At 36.1% G+C, this 15,622-nt stretch overlaps 1 protein-coding gene across 23 annotated transcripts in view; it reads right to left on the bottom strand.

Moving 5' to 3' along the window:
• Positions 1-15,622, bottom strand: part of CADM2 (cell adhesion molecule 2) — a 589,213-nt gene that overhangs the window by 248,115 nt on the left and 325,476 nt on the right. Inside the window, exon 1 of one of the 23 annotated variants that reach the window (XM_069025086.1) lies at positions 2,077-2,099. The exons of the other annotated variants lie outside the window; for them this stretch is intronic. The gene's annotated coding sequence lies outside the window, so the exon portion shown is untranslated. Of the gene's footprint in view, positions 1-2,076; positions 2,100-15,622 lie in introns of those variants that run through there. 23 annotated transcript variants of the gene reach the window in all.

Raw genomic sequence — 15,622 nt, 5'->3', positions numbered from 1 at the left:
TAAGAAGGAAGCTAAATATTTTTGACATATCAAGACATACTTGAAACATATAATTAAGCAGGACAGTTGCCTAATGGATCACCATGAATGGTAACATTGTCACTGAGAAAAATCTCTGCATACAACACTATGGAAAACATCAAGCTTTCTGTTTTTATCCCTCTTATCTAGGGAAACTTGGATACAGAACCAAACAGCCTCCCTACAGTCTTACGCAGTGTCTTTGGTTCTCTACTGAATAAAGAATAAACCAGACCCTTAGATTTTACTGAACAAAAGATGAAATACAAATCTAGCTGAACAGCCAGCCCTCAATCATTTTAAACATTTATGTTTCACTGCAAATGCCTAGAAAGTGTAAATCTTTTGCCCGTATGTGTTCTCACATCACCTTGCAGGAGAGAAGAGGACAGGTCTCAAAGAAACAAATATTTTTGCAGTAGGTAAGATTAGACTCAGAAACTATTCCGATTCAGACAATGGAATGGGCATATTACTCGAAAATCAAGGTACTTTCACCCAGAATATTATTAAATTTCCCATGTCCAGACTCCTGGACCAATGTGCACAATAGTAATCTGCAAGTTTTTAGGGTCTGGACTGGAAGGGTTTACAAATTAAACAACAGAAAGCCAGATTCATTTAAAAAATAAAATAAAATAGTGATAAACCATGATCAATACAGCTGTGCTTTCCATTAGGATCTTAAGCCACACAATGGCATGACAAGAATTGATTCGTCCAGCTGCAGTTCACACCCCTTGTGAGAACTCCAGACTATCAGCATAGAGCCACCCCATGTCCCGTGGGATGGCAAGGATCACAACCCACAGACTCCTGTGGAATAAAGCTGACAGGGCAGGACTGCATTTTGCAGCAGCAGCGTGAGTTCACTTGGCCTGTGGCACAGCCAGGACAGCATTACTGCCTAGGGACCCCTTGGTGTGTATGTGTGTGTATGTGGAGGTCAGCTGTGGAAGGGTAAATTCCCCAGCACAGAGGGGAGATGGAGCAAATGAAAGGAGGACAGCATGTAGGGAAGCTCAATCCAGGCTCATGAGGTGTAAGATACAGGATAGAAGAGCACAGTGAAGAATGTTGCCATATGAGTTGTTTCAGTTCTCAAACTTGCCGAACCTCGGATTTTCACTAAAATGTAGAAATGACACCATATTCAAGAAAACCAGGAATTTTTACCCTTCGCTCTCTGCAAGGTACTTAGCTGAAGCAAGGGATTGTGGTATCTCATGATTGCAGGGACTGGACAGATGCTTGTATACACACGTGGAACAAGCACTTTGGTTTTAAAATATGTATTTATACACACTTTATGAACACTAGCTGTGATCTGCATCTAATCTTGCTTTAGCTGTGTTTGTCCTCCTTTCACCTACATGACTATCAAAAGAATAAATTTATCAATGGTGTTGCAAACCAATACATATTCTGAAAGGAGTGAATTATTCAGCTGAATCCTAACGTAGTTGCCCATGAAAAGTGTTTGACAGAACTGTATGATCTGCAGGGCAGCAATCCAACTTGTAATACTGCTGTGTTACCCAAGCCATAAATATTTTTCTGACACTGTCAGGTTTAACATTCAGCACTACTATAATTTCTACCCTAAACCATGAACAGTTTAAAGGATTTGTAGTCTCTTAATATTTCATCTGCTGTAATTATAGTTGTTTTAATGTGCTATAGCAGTTTCTGCAACACAATAGGGTTCTTGTTCTCTGGGAAAAAAATAAAAGAAAACAAAATCCCCACACAACAAAAAACCTAATGTGCTTCAAAGCACAAATCAAAACTGCCACATAAATGAAGTAAATATTACTTATAAAACTGGTGGCTCAAGCAGAGGAGGACAACCACAGCTTGGAAAAATAGTTCAGCTTCATGACGATTTCAATAACCACTATTTACCCAACTACTACACTAGTACAACCTCTACACTGTGTAAAACTAATAGCAATTAAACAGGAAGAAATGCATCAGAACAACAAGCTTAATTGAAAGTGAGGAGATGGAAAAATCTAATTAACTTTGCAAACTAGTTTTGCCTTTGTCAATTACCTTAATTGTGCTATTGGAGTACAGGTTATGATCTTCACTAAAATTTGAATCACAAGAACATGTCTGAAATCTCTGAAAGAGAAACAGCATCTCAATGCTTCTTAATTACGGCAACACACAACACGAAGCAGCATCACATCTGTTGAGACACAATGTTTGTAAGGTTAAAACCTCTCAGACTTTTTATCTACCTACTCAACTACTGCTCATATTGAAAATCTGGGATGCCATTAGCAATTAGTCTTTTAATGCAATACTTATCAACGGGAGTTCGGCATTTCCCTAACCCTGCATTGTTTACCAAAGAGTCATTTCACCAAGAATTCCCCCTGAAACACCAGAAGAGCCAGAGAAAAGGTACCAGGGAACTGCCATAGCACTACTGCAGCAGGAACTGCCTGAGGGCCAGCAAGAACAGATCAGACCTTTTTTGCAAGCACAATTTCACGGCTGCAGCTACAGCTGGTGCTGACAATGGTTAATTTTCTGAAGTGGGACTCAAGTTTACACTGCAAAGAACATACTGATAACATACTAGAGCCAAAAAAAGTTGGAGACTCAGGAAAGGACCTAGAACTTCCCAGGGATTTCCCCTCAAAGCCTGTGAAAGACTACCTCCTTTAAGCCAAAAAAATTGGAGCAACTTCTTTCACACCCATCATTTTGCAGGATCTTGACCCCACCCAGCAGCCAAATACCCACCCTACCTCTTGCTCATTCCACTCTTTTGCTAGGCAGGGAAGAAGAGAAGGCGGCAAGAAGACTCATGGAATGAGACAACTGCAGTTTAATAGGGAAAAGCAGAAGCTGAATGTTCAAGTACAGCAAAGTCCCCTGCTTCCCATCGGGAGGCAGATGTTCAGCCACCTCCCCGGCAAGCAGGGAGTCAGAGCACGTTAATGGCTGCTTAGGAAAACAAACACCTTAACCCTTATTGTCCCTTCTTCATCCTGCCCTGAGCTTTTATGGCTGAGCACACCACCAGATGGGATGGGATATCCCCTTGGTGAGTTGGGCCCTGCTGTCCTCACTCTCTCCTCCCAACCACTTGCCCATCCCCAGACTTCCAGTCTCTGTGGTGCTGGATAAAAACAAGGTTTTGCACTACTCAGCAACACCGAAACATTGCTGTGTTACCAGCACTGGTTTAGCCACAAAAGAAAAGCACAGGACCACATGGGCTGCTCTGAAGAAAGCTACTTGTCCCAGTACAAATTTAATGGGAAACACAGTCATTTCAGTCAAAAAAGCAACTTCTACATGAAAGCAATCTCAAAAATCAGCCTGAGAGATTGCAACTTTCTATGATACAAAAATCCTGAACCGAGCTACCCACAAGACAAAAGTGTTCCTTAGATCTCTTAATGTCTTTTAGGTTTCTATCACAGCCTATAAAACTACTGCCTGGAAGAAAACTTGAGATTCATTCAAAAGTTTTTTTCTGACAATCCTTTTATTTAAAAAAAGGTGAAATTAGGTAAACTAATTTATTTAAATAAAAAAAAAATCTATTAGCAAATTTGAGTGCAAACAATGTAATTCAGAGCAAAAACTGTAAGCAGTTGGAAATATAAGCAAATAAAAACTCTAACCAAGACAAAAAACACTTAATATCAAACAGTTTTGAAACTTAAAGTTTCAGTTATGTATTCCTCATTCCCACTGTCAAAACAATATCTTCTTTTCTTTGACAAATACATATTTTTATCCAATGTTGCTGTCTCCCATCACAACACTTCCAAGCAGAAAAATTAAACTCCTCCCCCCTTAAAATGAAAACTCACGTTTTCTGTAACTTGACAGCAACACAGTTACAACAGATCCATTGTCTTTACATAGAAAAGGTGGGTTTTTCTGGTTTTTTTTTCTGCTTATTTCTTTAAGAATTTTATCTGAAAATTATTAAGTCAAATTTTCTCCTTCTAAGTGTACAAATTCTCTCAGCTTGAAGTTCCAGCTATCAGGCACCTGAATTGAGCATTAGATGGGACATCAGAGATATCAGCTTAATCCCTGTCCTGCCTCAGAACACATCATATAATCCCATTCACAGAGCTATCAACCATCAGCTTTGGTTGTCAAGGATTCCTGCCACTCCTGCTCCTCTTGAGATCTACCTCCTCCAACAGCACATTTGAGCTGAAGGTAAACAAATTGTGCCTCACAACTGTGCCACAGCTGCACTGGAGGTGACATCCTGTGATGATGTGAAAGTCCCTGCAAGCTGATGGTGGGGCCACTCTTCACTCCAATGGGAGAAAGACTTCCTTATCTGCAGATGCAGGAAAAGGAGAAACCTACCTAACAGCAGGCTGAGTCTGCTGGAGGAAAGGAATCAGGGAAGGTAACTGCAGTGTGGTTCCTAAGAGCTCAAGAAAAAGTAAATAAAGCTTTTGATAAAAAATACACAACAGTTCATTTAATAGTCTATACAAGTTGGAAAGCCCAAGAGTAATGTTTAAAGCTACTGAAATCCCCTAGAGTAAGGAAAATTTTATGGATTAAATACTTAATCCAAAAGAGAAATAGATCAGCTGCCATGCCACAACCTTGCAGCCTGAGGCAAAAATACTCAATATATTAAATTGCTATATAAACAACCCATGTCTGAAAATAAAGTGCTCTAAAAACTAAAGGAAAAAGAAATCCATTGGAAAGAGCATCCATTTTTTTCTTCAACTTTGCTGGAATGTACTCTGAAATGTAGACTATATGAGAAATCCATTTGGCTTTCATATATACAAACACAACGAAGATTCAATTTCCTTTAATTAGTGTTTCACACTTAGCATTTAAGAGCAGAATTGGACTCTCTATCAGCAGTTCTGCAATACTCTATACTCTAATATCACTAGGCTTATCTCTCTAGTCTTCTGTTTCATTAAATTGTACGTTTTATTTTTAAGATATTGGCACGGCAGTTCCAGGGGGGAAAAAAAAAATATAGCATCTTACACTCTGTTCTGAATTTGTTTTAAACCTCTTGCTTTTCAATAAAGCTACCTCCAAAAAGTGCAGATTTTAGGTACTTCAATGGGATTACAGCTTGCCTGCTAATTCTGCCATTAAATTAATTCTGAGAAGCTCTCCACTGCAGTTACTTCAGTAACAAATAAGACTCAAGTATAAAAGATGCATTAAAATGTGTCTTGGTCCCAATGTAAATGCAGAAAGCATTACAGCCATCTAATCTCAAGGAGAAAACAGACAAGGAAGACTGTAACAAACTGCATACCTGAAAAACCATATACGGTGTTGGTCTCATGAAGATAAAAATATAATATTTTGTATTTGATTTATGCAGCTAGAGGGGAGCCTATTAGAGCATTTTAGATTACAGATGTATTTATTTTTCCATCAGAAGCTCGAAGTTCAACAAGGTGAAAGAACAAAATATATGATATCTGTTCCACAGAGAGGAAAAACAGAAATTAAGCAAAGGCAAATGTCCCACAGCCAGTAGGCGACAGAGATGAAAACTGAATTTTCACACTGTCAAGATGAGTTGTTGTCACTTTCAACCTTGCCTATATTGTTACAGCACATGCATCAATTAGATAACTTATTTCATTGCAGAATCACATGCACAGGTTTCACATTTTAATAACTGTATGACAACACTGAAGCACTTCATGAAGGAAGAAGAGCACTGACAATGAAAATTCAGGCTATCTGGGTCACCTGTATTCCAACCAACTCTTCACAGCTGCTCACAACACATTTATTTCCCAGATGGAAAGGGATGAAGTCGTTGCTTCTCCAGCATCACTTTCACTCAAGCATTGGTGCTGGGCAACTGAGAGCTGAGCACCGCAAGCAGTGATCCTCCTCTCCTGCTCCCCTAGGTACAGAGCAGTGGGATGCATGCAGAAAAGAGACATTTCCCCTCCCCCATCATTTAAACTGCATAAACTGTAATTTTAGTAAATCAAGCAAAGAGCTAATCAAGTTTTGATTTGCTAATTACTTCTCAATTTGATTAGAGCTGGCAGCTAATCATCTCTGGAAACGTAAAGTCAATCTTTCACTCACATTTGCAAATTGGGACTTTAGTGTAAAGAAACTGATATTGTACATTATATCCTCATGATTAATTTTTTTTCATATTTCAGTGCTTTTAATAACAATCCTAATTTTTATTATTGTGGCAGAACTCTGAATAAAAACTCCACAGAACTGTATGTGGCCTGAGAGGGAACATTGATAGAAGCTCTGCTGCTGCTAACATTAAAGCTCAATGAGTATGTAATGTTACATTAAAGAAATACAATGCAATTTAAAAGTCTAAGTTCCCATAGAAAAAAAAAAAGGTATTGGAAAAGGATGAACAAATCAACACAGAATTTTAACAACCAGCATCTTCAGAGAAAGCTTGTAGAAGTGGGACTTCACCCCATTAAAACAAAACAAAACCAAAAAAAAATATATAGAATAAACAAATTCAATATGAATAAAGAAATTAAGACTATATAGTTTCTTTTTTTTCCTGAAATAACAGAATAATGGGAAAGAGAATGGAGCTATGTTCTTTTTTTATTTCTGGGAAGTTCTTAGCATGCAGGATCTACTTCTGTTTTTCCTTATCCAACTCAAGGACGGCTGCTAACCCCACTAACTCTCTGCTGCTCCTCATTGCCTCGCTTCTGCAGTGCCTTCCTATATTACATTCACTAAGGGCAATATGGAAAGTTAATGCCCTGAAAAATACATCATTACAGCTACCACACCAGCAGTTTCTGACCAAAGTTCAAGCATATTTTGATAGACAAAACTCAGATCAGGCATATCCCTGCAAACTCCCTTCCCTACAAAAGAATCACAGAATCACAGAATGAACTAGGTTGGAAAAGACCTTCGAGATTATCAAGTCCAACCTACAAACTAACACCTCCTCATCAACTAAACCATGGCACTGAGTGCCATGTCCAGGCACAGTGACTCCACCACCTCCCTGGGCAGAAAAATCCAGTACCCAATCACTCTTTCAGTAAAGAATTTTTTCCTGATGTCTAACCTAGACTTCCCCTGGTGCAGTTTAAGACTGTAATACAGTCCCTACTTCCTGGTTTATGTTTCCTTAGGCCTACATTTGATGAAGCCACCAGACTGACACTATTCAAGTCATCCAATGCCTTCAAGGATTATTGCTCCAGATCCCCACTGCCCCCAGTCATGCATTATATCCAGTTCCTTGTGCAATGCAGACTCCCTTCAACTCCAACACAACACCTGGGGAGAGCATGAGCAGGGAAGCAACAGCAGAGAATAAACAGCAGCTCTGAGGATCGCTTAAAAACTTTTGGGAGGCATTGCAGAGAAGGGACAGAACGTGTTCAGTGAAGTGAAATCCTGAAGTACAGCTTGCCTCCTTCCTTTCCAGCTTCACCCTTCCAGACCTGCAGGTCTGCATTGTGGCAGAGCAGAACCACAGCCGTGGGGAAATCGGGAAAGGACCAAGTGGTACAAGGTGGCACTGCTTCAGCTCCAGTAGAGAGGGAAAGGGACATCCCAACAGTCATTTACACTTGATTTACTAAAAAACAGTGTGGTCTAAATACCCTACTGAAGATACTGGGACAGAAAAAAGGAGTCAGAAACAACTGAGGCACATTCATAAATAAAGTGCACTTTAAATTAGAAAAATACATTAAATGGGTTGATTTTAGAGAAAACACATTTCAAAGAAAAAACGTTCTCTGAGCCGGTCAAAAACATTTAACTTGGAGATTTTCTTACAAAATACTTGGCTTTTGTCTTTTACTATTACTTCTCATTTTTAAACATCTTGTTTTAGTATTATAGTCTTTTGAAAGACTATAATAAGTGTTTCAAAAAATTTACTATGATTCTTTGCAACAAAATTTTAAATACTTCATTTATAAATAATTTCATGAAGAAATTCAAATGGTGAGGTTTTGTTAAAAACTTGAATGACTTTTTTTTAGACCCTCCCTGAAATAAATTATCTAGTCAGCTGTAACTAGCAAACAAAAATAGCTGATATCGGGATGTAAAAGTGTCTCTACTGCCTATAATCTTCTTTGTGTCTATAATAATGTCCTAAAATTTGCTGATTTATTGAATTGCTATTAACTCTTTGTTTTTTCCTCTCATCTATCCATTCTGATTTTCAGTTGAATGCTGGAACATTAGAAGTGGAAGGGTTTTGACAGAATAAATACCAAAGACACTGTCTAACAGTGCCACCAAATCTTTGGTGTCATGGATTTCCAATTTTGAGTAGCACCATTGCTCTAAAGTCTCTCATTACAAAAATGACTGATAACTCATAACCATTATTGCTGTCAAAAGTTTTACAAATTCATCATCAGTATAATAATTATAGAAAAAAACATATTTGTACATAATTGTAGCTTCAGCAATACAGGATTTGTTATACCTTAATAATAATCAAAATGTAAAAGGTTAGGAATTCTCTATTCTCTTTAGCAACTGCTATGAAATCACAGCAAGCACATTCTGCCTGCCTGTTCTTTACTTTCTCCTCTGTAAAATAATTATGCATAAAAGATATTCTTAATTTTCCTGAAACTGAATTTGGGACAATAAACTAATAAAGGTAACTCTGAAACCTTCCAAAACATGGAATTGCAGACTTTGTGACATTTGACATATCCTATATTATATTCTACAGCAAAACACAAGCTAAATCCTAGTTTGAAATGAAAGTGAAATGAATTATTTTCCCTCTAATATTATAGGTGTTGTCCATTAGGGAATATTGAATATGATGCTTAGTTTTAATCAAGTGTGTGTTTCCTATCTCATGTTCAGAACAGAAATTCCAAAAGCTTTCCAAAAACATCCTTAAAAACACAAGATTAAAGGACTTTGGAACCAATATCTAATCTTTAATTTTGCTGTTATCACAAGCACAGTCTAAACTTGGCTATTTGTAATTTTGGCAGTTATTTCAAATGCACAGTCAGAAAATTATTTAGGCATTTTAATGGAATCCACATGAGCAAGCACCGCTTATTTTTGCCAGCAGTGCTCTTCAAGAAATGCTGTTCCTAAAACCTCCTTTGCTGTGATACTATTGCTGAAACATTCTGCATTCACCTGAACTCCCAGGTCTCAGCCAACTAATGAAAAAATGTGTCTTTTCAAATTTAAGCTGTAGTTATAGTAAAAATTAGATCTATACTTAAAGTATAACTTACAAACTTAACGTTTCCTGAAATAAAACTTGAGGAAGGAATAAGTTTTCCATAGAGAGACCCGGTTTCAAAGCACTTGAAACATACAGCTGAGATGATATCTATTAAACCATCTACTTTTCAAACATCAAGGAAATAAAACTAGAGATTGTATCTGTCTGAAATTAGAACACTACCACTCTTGTCCGTCAAAGAGGAAAACAACTCTGCAATTCAGCTGGAGTATTAAGTGATTGAGTGCCAAACATCATTGGTTTGACTCAATCCTTCCATTTGGTCTCTGCAACTTTATTCCTTCTTTACAAAAAATAAATGTGTTCTGAAAACCATGGGCTTACTCTACAAAGAAATTAAAAAGGACAAAACAAGAAAATCTGGTGACAAATCAGAAAACCAGTAACAGATAGCAGTAACAGATAGGGTCTATATTTTTTTTTTTTTTTTTTTTTTTTTTTTTTTTTTTTTAGAAAGCTAGAATACAACAGAAAGACACAGGCTGTATTTCTTGGGGAAGCAAATTTTCCCAGCCAATTCAATTTATTTGTTGAGGAAAATAGTTCTCTCAGTCTTCATTCTAGCCATTGCTCCAATAATTGCCTCTGCCAGTTCATATAACAAATCACTGGAATGATTCATATCTATAATTTAATAAAAAAAATCATAAATGAAATGAGGAATCAGGATGTTGACAAGCTTACTTGTGAAGAACAAAGAAATTATGCTAAGGCAAGATATGAACTTCAGACCCTTTACCATGAATTATACATGAGATTTCATAGGAAATTTAGAAGTAATGAAGCTTGCTATCATTCCCTTACCTTCAAATGAATACTCTACTTATTAGCAACCAAACTGTAGTGACTAAAAGTTTGCTACAAAATTTAATTTTTATGCATCTGTGGTTATAAAAATCATGGTGGAACTGTTTTTAATATTACTGCATATTTGTTGATACATTTGTTGGATGAATATTTCGGGTGGTTCTGACAGTTCACCTGCATTTAAAAAAAAAAATTCAAATTCTTCATTGCATCATGTATTTTCCCACGTTACTCTCCATTAAACACTTGCATGTCCTTCGAGGCAAAGTGACTTTTTCAATTATTAAAATTGAAATCCTTTTTTCCCAATGAATTTTTGTCAAATACAAAGTTAGTTAAAAACCAATTTAGCATTAACAGCCTTAAGTAACCAAATGAAAGCTTTCCAGTTTAAGGCATATTGGTAAGATACAGCCATGGGCATACAAGAAATTCATACAAAGCTCTAAACTTCATCTGTAACCTTTCACTTCAGGAACTTAAGGAAAAAAACAGATCATGGAGTTAAAAAATATTAAGAAGACACAAAGAATTATTTTGCCTGATAGCAATCAAGTTGGTAACGATAAAGTTATGAGCAAGATTTGAACAGAGGTAAATTAACAAACTTTACACCTCTTACTAAGTTGTGGGGTTTTTGTTCCACATATGGCAGTTCTAATCAGAAATCACAGTTCAACGTAGCAGGAAATTAGGAAGAAAATTCTAAATACTTCTGCTTCAAGTGAAGCAGTTATTTTCCAATAAGATCTCATTCTGTTCTTGTTTACCTGTTCTGTAGTGTGGCAGAACATGATGCTGTGATACTGGAAGCAAGCTAAGGATCTCCTCCTCAAACAGATCTTTGCCTCCTTTCCAAATTAATTTTTTACCACACTTGTTAACACAGTAAGTCACCCAGTTCTAGGCAGCTGTATAAATTGCTTGCTCACATCCATATTAATCTTTCAAGTATCTAGCAAGATGCCTCATGTCAAAACAATCTGATCATGTAATTAAGTCCTGATCAAAAATATTACTGAAAATCACCACAAATATTTTAACTTGAGAAAAATATCACATCATTGCTTTTCATTTAACAGACACATAAAGGTCTGTGCAATCATACTACAGTAAAATAATTGTCCTAATTAATATGTGTGAAGATATTCTGAGTTGAAACCTGCTGTAATTATTCCTCTGTAGACAAAATATGTAAACAATTTTTGAGACATAAATCAAGAGAATGGAAAAGTTTCCTCATTCTGCAGTTAGGGGCACCATATTAAAAGTTATAACCATTTCTGCCTCATTGATTTTTATCTACAAGAATGTAGAAGTTTTAAGTGAAGACAGATAAATCATCCAAGCTAAAGACACTTGAAAGTACAATAGACAGGGGACGCTTCAGAGAGAACACAGATTATGAATTACAAATAGGTTATAAATGGACAAAAAGCAAAAAATAACTACTTAAACAAAGATGCAAACTGAAATCTCATTTTAACATTTTACATCAGTAAAAAAATTGTCACAACCTTCCCTGGAAATCCCACAGAAGTCCATACTTTCAGTGGGAAGGTATTTAACTGCCTTCATAAAATGTAGCATGAATATCAACTCAATATTACAATGCTGACAAAAATACCCTGTATTTTTCCTCTTTACATTTGGGATAAGCAACTGAAAAAAAGCTACCATATTCAATTAATGATTTATGATGTCAATGTTTTCTTTCTGAATAATAATGCAAATACAACATTTAAAAATCTGACTAACATGACAGAAAAGTTTTCATGCACTTTCAATGCAAGTACTGCTAAACCTATCCTATATTTTATTTCTCCTTCTCTAAAACTGAGGTGCTACCATTAGTTTCTTCTCAGTTTTGGCACTGTTTTTTTTGTTTTGAACAGGTTTGGAGTTGTTTGTTTTCTTTATTAAGAAGCAAAGATCTTTTAGAGCCTTGTATGGAGGATCAGGGCAGCCATCACTTGGATGCCAGAACTCACTGACACTCCAGGAACAGAGAGTGTGGTGTGATCTCAGTAGAACTAGTTTTGCTTATCAGAATTATTTGAAAGACAGGTGAAATGTAGTTCCTTAGTTCATCATTCAATTACTTATATTTTTCACTAATTTGTCTTTCTCTAGTTGGTACAAATTATGCAGTGCAAAACTGCCCTGGTGGCTTAATAGTTTATTATGAATGAAGAGTTTATCAACCCAAAAGCAAAGCTGCTTTTCTTCTTCCAAATGTCTCAAAACAATACATGTCTCAGGAGAATACGTTCCTTTATATTGACATAGTTTCACATATGACACTGGTGTTCATGTATTTTAGATAAATTAACAGTAAAACCATTATAGCTTTGAGGCTTTATGAGAAAATTATACCATTTTAAAATTACACCATTTAAAATTATCATCTTCAAATAGCCTTTAATGAAAGAGCTATGGATTGTCTATGAAAAGAGCATCAGGCAGGCTATTAAAGATAGATGCACAGCATTTACTGAAAGACAAGAAGCAGGAAAAGCCCCAAGCAGCATTAATCAAAGTTCTTTCCCATGTCCCTGTAAGTTCCAGATGGATTCATAAGGATTTTCTGGAAATCCTTAAGGATAACCCATAAGGAAAGAAAAAGTTTCATGTAGGAATGAGGCAACCACAGCCTGTTTAAGCTGTTTGATAATCCCTCACATTTGACTCACTTGTAGCGCAACAGAAAGTTTGGAGTTAAAGGATGCAAGACTTTATTTATTTATTTATTTTTATATGACCTAATTGTCCTTTGCACAGCACTTTAGACAAAAAGCCCCCAGCAAGTCAGGGCTCCAAATAAAGGGTTTGCTACTCATGCTACTCCTACATACATTGCTCTTGAGGTTGGATAAATTGTTAAAATCACAACAGAGGAATGAGGTGCTGAGAAAACTTGAAATATATTATTATGAGAGCTTGGTTTATTTGTGCTGAAAAATTGTCTAAAAAGTAAAAAAAAAGAAAAAAGAAAATTTTATAAATAATACTGGTTGGTCATTGTAACAATAAAGTAGTTTTAGAAGTTTTGCTATCAGTTCTCATTATCTAACAATTTTAATATTGTAAAAATTACTTAAAACAGTGTAAAAAATTACTTAAAAACACTGAAATGTTTATTTTACGGTATATAGAAGTAGCATCTGTTACTTCACAAGTATGAGAAGAAAGAAATCTAGGATGGAACAATAGGTTAGAAAACGAAAGATGATTACCTTTCATGGGTGACATATTTGATTTATTCCACTGAGATTAATTTCCTTTGATCATAAATTATACTGGTTAATTCAATATTTTGAGTACCAAGTATAGGAGGGGACACCTGGGAAAACCTACTAAGAGAGTTGACAAAGAGATACAACTAACAGTGAATAACACGAATTACTGAGTTTATCATCATATCATTACAAAGTTGTTACTTTGATATAAGCTGATCTGTTCTACTCTTTCTGACCTTCCCAACAGCAGGCATGTAACAGGCATCTCAGAGAATGTTTTTGCAAGAATCCCTCTTTGCTGAGTTTTTGAATCTGTTTTTTTGTCATTATAGAAGTCCAAGGTCTACATTATCAAAGCAAAGACATAAAAATCCAGTTCTAAAAAGGCTGTTATCAGATCCCTCCCCTCCATTCAGAGAAAGAAAAACAAATATACTCAGCTTTAAATCTGCCTCTCTCATGCAACAAAACTGTATTATAAATTACATGTGACAGCTGAACACCCTAAAGAATCTGTGGGTGCATGACAGCTGAGTTACATATTAGCCAAATATGACAGAATTAATTGTCACTTTTTATTACTTTCAATAAAACTGATGAATAGATTAAACAGAAAAGCAAAATCCCTGTGAAGTTTTCATTTACATTGAGCAAAAGCAGAAATGGAATGCTGAGAATGTTGGTCTACTCTTTTTTTTATTTTTAATTTCAGTATTTCAGCTTCTAAACATAGAGAAATTTCAATACTAATTTATTTTGCACGGGATGTGCGCACATGGATTCTGTAAGAACACACTATACAGTTAAAGAAAGTGCAAATGTTATCTCATTACTGTGTCACCCTAAACAGCAAATCCCTGCAAGGAAACTGAAAACATAGCCTGGCAATCCACAGGCAATTTGAAGTAATCTAAGAGCTTCTTGGTTACTTCAGGTCCAAGAAAACCCTCAGTGGACAGGTGGAAGGGTTACCTGAAGTTTATAAAAAACATGTGCTGTAACAGAAGAAAAGCAGGTGCCAGATTTTGACAACTCTTTAGAGAAATGTACACTGAAACCTGTTAGATTTGGAGCTAAAAGTACCAAGACTGATTTAGAACTTCACATTTTATAGAAGAAATATAAAAACATGCTTTGCTAAAATATGAAGGAGCATACAAAATGTTCTAATTACCCTACAGTGAAAGGAAAGGCATTACTGAGTATATTTTGTATTTTTTTTTTCCACTATCTATTTCTTACCCTTGAAATAATGACTGCCACACAGAAAAATCCTTAGAGCTCTTCAGGCCTTCACAAACTATTTGAAAACTTTGATTAGCACATATCTAGAAATAACACAAATGACATTTCAAAACAGAAACAGTGAAAGTTCTGAAAGTTGTATTCTTCTCAAGTTCTTCACGGATTTTTGTGTCCTAGAAACACTTAAACTGGTACTGACACAAAATGTTTTAGTGGAAAAATTAATGTAACAGTAACAATAAAACCACGAAATGTGAAATACCTGATTCTTGTCAGAAATAAGATAACTTCCAAACTTAACAGAGTTTTTAGATTTGAGCAGAGGCACTAAGAACTCTTACAGCCTTTCTCAAATGCCTCTCTAATCAGGTTTACTTGAGGTACAGAGGCTTCAGTAAGAAATAACAGCTAATTAGATTGCATATAAATAAATGCTTTCCTAAATTAATAATCTGTACTCTTTAACGGGGCCTCTGCAGTGATACAAGCAGAAATGTAAACATCAGTGACAGTCTGCAGTACTGTCACAAGATGGGAAGTTCTAACAGACACCCAGAAGGAGTCTGAACTAGCTTTGTTATTTCCATACAACTGCCAAGGTGGCTAGACAGGAGCTAATTTTAACTGCTTAGATCTGCAACAGCTGGATAGGTCATACTACCTCCTGACTAGCAATACATCACTGATTTTGGTGTGGTTCCCATTATACTGAAAGCCTGAATGATGGTTCTGACGTGGAAATGAATTCAAAAGAGAAATCTGGCTCAATTGCTCAGGAGGAGCACCTATGTATGAGGAACAAGTTTATAAGAAATTATATCTGTTTAAGGAGGCTCCTAGAACTAGGAATTTTATTATAACTAATTTTACACAGAACTGGCCTCTGTATACAGAAAAAAAAACAAAACCGAAACAACCCAAAGCACTGCCTCCAAAAGCATATTCAGACAAAATTCTTCACAGACAGAAGAAAAACACATGAACTACAATAATTGAAATTGGTGAAAGAAAAAAATAGGCAAGATATTTGTGGATGTTAGACACACAGTACACTTTTTAA

This window comes from Aphelocoma coerulescens, chromosome 1, assembly GCF_041296385.1.
Source record: "Aphelocoma coerulescens isolate FSJ_1873_10779 chromosome 1, UR_Acoe_1.0, whole genome shotgun sequence".
NCBI classification, from domain to species: Eukaryota; Metazoa; Chordata; class Aves; order Passeriformes; family Corvidae; genus Aphelocoma; species Aphelocoma coerulescens.
This window is presented reverse-complemented; position numbering and strand designations above follow the sequence as displayed.